The sequence below is a fragment of the Talpa occidentalis genome, unplaced genomic scaffold (genome assembly GCF_014898055.3).
Source record: "Talpa occidentalis isolate TD23 unplaced genomic scaffold, MPIMG_talOcc4v2.1 talOcc4.3, whole genome shotgun sequence".
In the NCBI taxonomy this organism is placed as follows: Eukaryota; Metazoa; Chordata; class Mammalia; order Eulipotyphla; family Talpidae; genus Talpa; species Talpa occidentalis.
In genome coordinates, this window is record NW_023603184.1 from 20,183,341 (window position 1) to 20,189,806 (window position 6,466).

A 6,466-nucleotide genomic window follows, 5' to 3' on the forward strand; every position below is an offset into this window, starting at 1 on the left:
TATATAAAAGAGATGTATTTCACATCAGTTTCACAACATCACAACAGATCTTTACTGGCATGCAGTCAGTTCATAACAAGTGAAGGATCTGGGATGAGTCCCACTAGCCATCAAAATGCGTCATAGTCTGAAAACCATAGTCTCAAATCCATAGTTTGTCATCTACCAATAATGCCACAATTTATGAATTGTCCTTTTTAAAAAACAAATATATCAGATTCCGGCTGAGAAATTGCCCAGGTAATCCAGGTAATCTACATTTAAAAACTTTCTTTTTAAAAACTTTCAAAGGATAATTCTTATGCTCATTTACATGTAAGAGCAATTAATTAGATTTAACCTTATTTGTATATCTATGTGTTGCCTATCTTTCCCTTTCCTTTTTTATCATCTTTTCAGATGATACCTTTGGTTGCTAATATTTCTTAGAACATAGTTATTTTCTTTCTGTGTTTGATGCATGTTCTAGATAAACTGTTAAGTACATTCTTTATGATCCTAGTGACATAACATTCACAAAATGATGAAATTATAGAAAAACGGTGCCAGCAGGTGGCAGGTGTTCATTTTGGGGGAGGGTGATTTTGGAAAGAAAGTACAAATGTCTATAAATGGGTTACATGAGGGTGCCTGTGGTGATGCGAAAGTTCCACACTTTGATTATGACAGTTGAATATAAATGTTGTTATAGTGTACCATAATTTTGCAAGATGTTATCGCTGAACGATATTGGGTACAAATACATAGAATCTCTCTGGATTATTTCTAATACCTGCATGTGCATATAGAATTTTTTCTACAATTAAAATTTATTTGAAATCTCATTAAAAAAAAAACCAAAGCAACAGCAAAACAAAACTAAAATGGTAATAAAGGTCACGAGGCTAAGTTGACAGACAGATCATAGGAAAAAGGAATGAGCTTTGTATTACTTTTCCTTGCCTTTCATGCAAGGAGATCCTGTATTTTAATAACATTGGACCTGGAAATTTATTACATTTATATTTCTTGAATCTACCTCCTTTTCTCTTTTTAGCTACCATTGTCCCCTTATTGCTCATTAAGACTAGTCTGTTGTCTTTTTACTTTCACTGCTTCCAGCTTCTTACCTCCAATTATTCCCTCTAACTATTTGAAGTATCTTTCCTAAGCTTTAATTATGTCATTGTTTCCCTTGCCAAAGTTCTTTGGTTAACTTCCTAGTATCTTTGGGAACACGGCTAAATAATAGGTTGAGAGATAAGCCCTGAAGAGAAAAGAAACTCACATGAAACATCCTCACCATATGCCATAAAGAAGTAAAATTTAATTGCTGACACTTATATGCTTAATGATTTCTATGGGAAAGAAAGGCATATAGGAAAGTGGGTCAATAATTTCCAAAGCAAAGTAAAAAAATTTGCCCTTAGTTTTGATAGAACTAAGGCTTGATTTATAATCATTGAGATCATATTGGGAGTGGTGGGGGTGTGGATCTTTTTCTATCTTATGCCTAGGTAATTTCTAAAAAAAATATTAACTTGAAACACCTTTGCAGGTGTTCGGTGTGTGCTACTTTAGGGACACTGATGAAGCTATAAGGGTGGTCCCCAGGGAAAGGGGCAGTTCCAGGTTCCTTGCCCCACCCTAGGGAGGGTGGAGCTGAGCAGGGGGAAGAAACAGCAGGAGGAGAGAAAACTGCAGAAGGAAGCAGGATGGAGAGCCAGAAGGAGACCTGAAGGAGGCACATAGAGCAGAAAGACATGTGAAGAAACCGTTTGCTTCTTGTCTTGGATTAGTTGAAACAGATGTGGGTGAGAAACCTGTGGGGAGGTTAACCATGGCAGCTTTGATTTTGATTTTTGATTTTGATTTTGCACTTTGCCTTCTCGACATGTAGGGTCCCTTCTGCCCCTTTTCTATCGGTCCCTACCAGAAGGTGCCTTAGACTTGTGGCAGGTTTTCACACCTTGGTGTCCCTGCTTTGGGCCAATCCTGTTGGCTGGGCATTTCCCCACAAAAGATGGGTAACTTCAGGTGCTGGATTTGGAAATTTTATTATTCCCCATCCTTCCCCCCATCTTTATTATACATTAATTGTATTAAACTGCATTTTCTTTGAAGGTCTTAAGTAGTAGAGTATGTTTTGTCTTCATGCAGCAGATGGTGGAGCAGGTAGGTTTGGGGATTCTGGGGTGCCCCTCTCCCTGACCTATAACAAAGCCATTACTACTGGGAGAGATGCCCTGACAATATATGAAAAGGAATTGGTACTAGATATTAGTACTACCTGATGCTATTATATGATAGGGATGCAGTACTTATTTTTAAATATAAAATTGCTTATTATATTATATACATTAAAATTTCCACCAAGAATTTGTTTCTCCATATGTGTGTGTGTGTATATATATATATATATACACATTATCCCTATATTTACATACACATTATCCCTATATTTACATTTCTGTTTTTAATTTAGTGAAGGATAAATTTTCTTTTCAAAATGATATGAATGTCTTTGAAAAGTTCAAAGTTATATCTCAGGGAATCAAGCTCTAATAGTAATCTTTATATTTGATATTTATCAAACTAGAAGAAAGATTGAAATTTTATTAGCATGTGATTTCAAACTCTTCTTGGATACCAAGCAATGTATTAGTGTTAAAAGTCATAAAAGTTAGTTTCAGTGAATTTATGTGTTATTAATATGAGTACTACTATTTACTACCCCAATAATATAACTATGCATGAAATATAAAAAGTATACACGTTTAAATGCATATATTAATGTGAAAAATAAGTCTACAACTGAAAATATGTTTATTGTTTCTAAAATACCTTATCTATTTGATCTATGCAAGGTAGAAAGACTTACCCAAATAAACAAGTTAAATCCTAAAATTTATTTAAATCTAGCAGAAGTTTTTTGTATTTGTACAGTCATTCTCATTCTTAATAATTCCCTGTTGTTATCTTGCGAAGATAAGTATTTAACTGTACATTTTTAAAGAAATAAAAATAAAGAATATAATTACATGATTGGTAGATCCTAGAAAGAGAACAACTAGCTAAAAGCAAACAATCGAGGCCTCCCTGGTGGTGCAAGGGGTTAAAAACCTCACTATGAAGCAACTCACAGTCATTGAAGCACAAGTTCGATTCCTGGACGGACAGGGAACTACCCACATGGTGAGGCAGACCTCTCCCCTCTCTCCCACTGCTCCTCTCAGCAGTGTACTTCGGTCAGTTTGCCTGTTCTGTTCCCCACTCTGTCTCCGGTGAATCTTCTCACATCCCGCATCTCTGGCCTGTACCCCAGTTCTTGTATGCATAAATAAATAAATCTTTTAAAAAAAGCAAACAACTGATCAGCAAGAGAGCTATTAGGTACCAATCAGTCATACTTGGGCTAGAAAACAAATTATTTAATGTAGCAGCAGGAAAATGATGAGCATACAGACTTATTCTTAGATTCTCCTTTATTTCCAGTTTAAGAATTTCCTTTGTTCACAACCTTGGATGTAAATTAGAATACCTAAGAGCTTTTGAAATTTCATTTTCAGAATGTACTCCAGTCCATTTAAATCACCATCTCTGGAGATGAGACTTGACATGAGAATATTTACAACTCTATAGTGATTAAAATGCACAGTACCGTTTGAAAATCACTGATCTATTATGATTCCAGGTGCATCTATTGAGGATTCTTGGAAGATTTTCTATGGTAGATTTTTTGGCAAAGGAAAAAGAAATACAAAAACTAGTTCTAAACATCCAGATGCGAACCAGAATGTAATTTGCATTTGATTATCTTCAGGTTCTTGGTTAGGGCTTGAAGACCTAATATGACTTCAGCATTCCCAACAAATTTGAAAATTGACAAATAGTCTTTGTCCAATTAAGAAGATTCTACAGTCATGGCTTTAAATTGTAAAGCTTAAGCCTAAAGCAAGCCAGAGAGTTACTTGAGAATAAATAAAACAGCCTAGGGTTGAGGTGAGGGGTAAAATTCTGTCCCTATTAACATTATCTCCTGGCTTTATTAACTGCATTTCTTGTATGAAATTTCTTTTCTTTTTTTTTTCTTTTCTGCTGTATTTTATAGCCATTGGCTGCTGTAATCCTTGAATGTACTCTGAGGATTCTGCTTTACTTTTAAGAAAACTCGTCATTTTAGTTGGTAAGATATGATCTCATGTGAATAGTAAAATACGGTAAGAGTTTAATTTGGTATGTGGGGGGAGTGGGGGAGTAGAGAAATAACATTCAATCAAAGACATTTCTTCATGAGTTTTCATATTATTACCCAAGAATCCAGGTGATTATCATGATAGTAATTCACACATCTATCATTTACTTTCTTGGTGCCAATTTGATTACATTCATAATGATTTTTCATAAGAACAGAAAACTTTGTGGCATTTAACTCATACAAGTTTGATTCAGTGGTAGCTATAAATATAACATTCTGCATTCCCAGTACTGGAGGGGAAAAAGCAGAGCTCACCCTCAAAGGGTTGTAATTAAGTGAATGAACAAATAAACAAAAGGAGAGAAGAGGAAAATCTCTCATGGAAAAGAGTGTAAGTTTCATTTCCTTAGGTATAGGTCGTGCATAGTTATTTCTTTCCAAAAAATACACTAAGAAAAAAGGGATAAAAAGTAATTTTGCGTGGAGAAATCTGACAATAACTATTTCAGCTACAGTATATTAAGGTCAACATCAATAGTCATAAATCATGTAGATAGTATACACCCTTGATAGAAGGTAATAAAATTGTACTTTATCTCTGTGATCTTTCTCTCAAGAATGCATAACCTCAGCTTTATCATGAGAAAGACATCAAACATTCGGACAGAGGAAAGTCCTATAAATATTTGACTAGTACTCTTTACAGCAACAAAGGTCATCAAAAACAAGGAATGTCTGAGAACTATTCACAACCGAAAGAAGCCAAAGGCAACACAAACATTAAAAGTAAAGTAGTAGGGACAAAGTATGGCACCACTGGAAGCAAAGGACATGGTGTGAAATGACTAAGGAGTTGAAGCACTTGTAACTCTCAGAGTGCCAGGTGACCTTGGTACTTTCAGCAGAAAACAAAGGTATGAGAAGGATAACAAATCCATCTGAGTTTTGGAATGAGGTTGTTATTACCTTGCTGAAAAACTTAAGCTCATATGCTTACTGTAGAAAGACCAAGTAGGTTGAAGGTGATATTCAGCCATTTCTCAAGAAAATTAATGAGTTCTCTGGCATTTAAAATTCTTATATTGGCCAGGTAATGCCTACACTCTGGGATTTGACTGAAGATAAGAGAACACTTAGCCTTTGCAGCTTGCAAGGTGTATAAAGATAAGCAATGCTGACTTGGAGGACCTGGAATACATTATCAATGTGAAGCAGTTTACCAAGTTTCTGTTGGACCTCCATGATCAGTTGGCATCTGCAGATGTGAAAAAGAGGTGAAAACTGGTGTGGATAAAAATAAGTTTCAAATTCACATCCAACTGCCTCCTTACAGTGACCTAGCAGTTACTATGATGGATGGGGTGGAAAAGCCTAATGTCATATACAGTGATGTAGGTCACTCCAAATAAAAGACTGAGAAACTTTGAGAAGTTTCATCCAGAGAGGTCTGTTAACTTTGGCATATAGCCTCTGAAGTCTGGGCTGCTCTATAGTGCTGTGGGTACAGGCAATAAACTCTATGCTTGGGCTGTTGCTAATAGGAATGACGCTTGTTGATTGAGTTATGGGATCTGAACTTTTAATTAAACATGTTGATGAGGGGGGTGGACTGTTTCATGAATTCTGAAGTGGCCACAACAACAAAACAAGCTTCCTTATCTTATTTAACGGAATTAATAATTTAGAGGGACTTGTTTTCATCATGGGGCTGAAGGTGACAATGAAGAGAACTATGTTAGAACTGACTAATAAGCTGCATTTAAAAAAAAATTCTTACATTGTTCATTTTGTATAGTAATTGGTTTCTCCCCACTGCTCTAATCCTGATAGTTTTCCCATCACCTTATCAGCCATGAACCATCATCATAATCCCTAGTGTTCTTTCCTCCCCTATTTAGATCCACCTGCCTCCTCCTTCCTTTCTGTATGTCTCATTATCTGAGGCATACAGATTGCTAGTTTTGTCTTTTTCTTGACCTTTTATTTGGTTTCTCTATATCCCATATATAAGTGAAACCATCCCATATATAAGTGATATTTATCTTTTCCCTGACTTATTTAGGCTAGCATAGTCCCTTCCAGCTGTATGACTTTGATCCTCACGGTAACATTAAAGTGCTAAGGGCCACTGACAGACCTGAGACATTGGATTCCGCACTGATGAGGCCAAGGAGATTGGATAGAATGGTTGAACTTACCTTACTTGATCTAAATATTGGACTCATATTTTTAAAATTCATGCCATTCAATATGTTCAAATAGATATCAAATTTCCATTTTAGCATGATT

General features: G+C 35.7%; 1 pseudogene; it reads left to right on the plus strand.

Moving 5' to 3' along the window:
• Positions 1 to 5,093: 5,093 nt before the first annotated feature.
• Positions 5,094 to 5,804, plus strand: LOC119254918 (26S proteasome regulatory subunit 7-like; annotated as a pseudogene).
• The last annotated feature ends 662 nt before the right edge of the window (positions 5,805 to 6,466 follow it).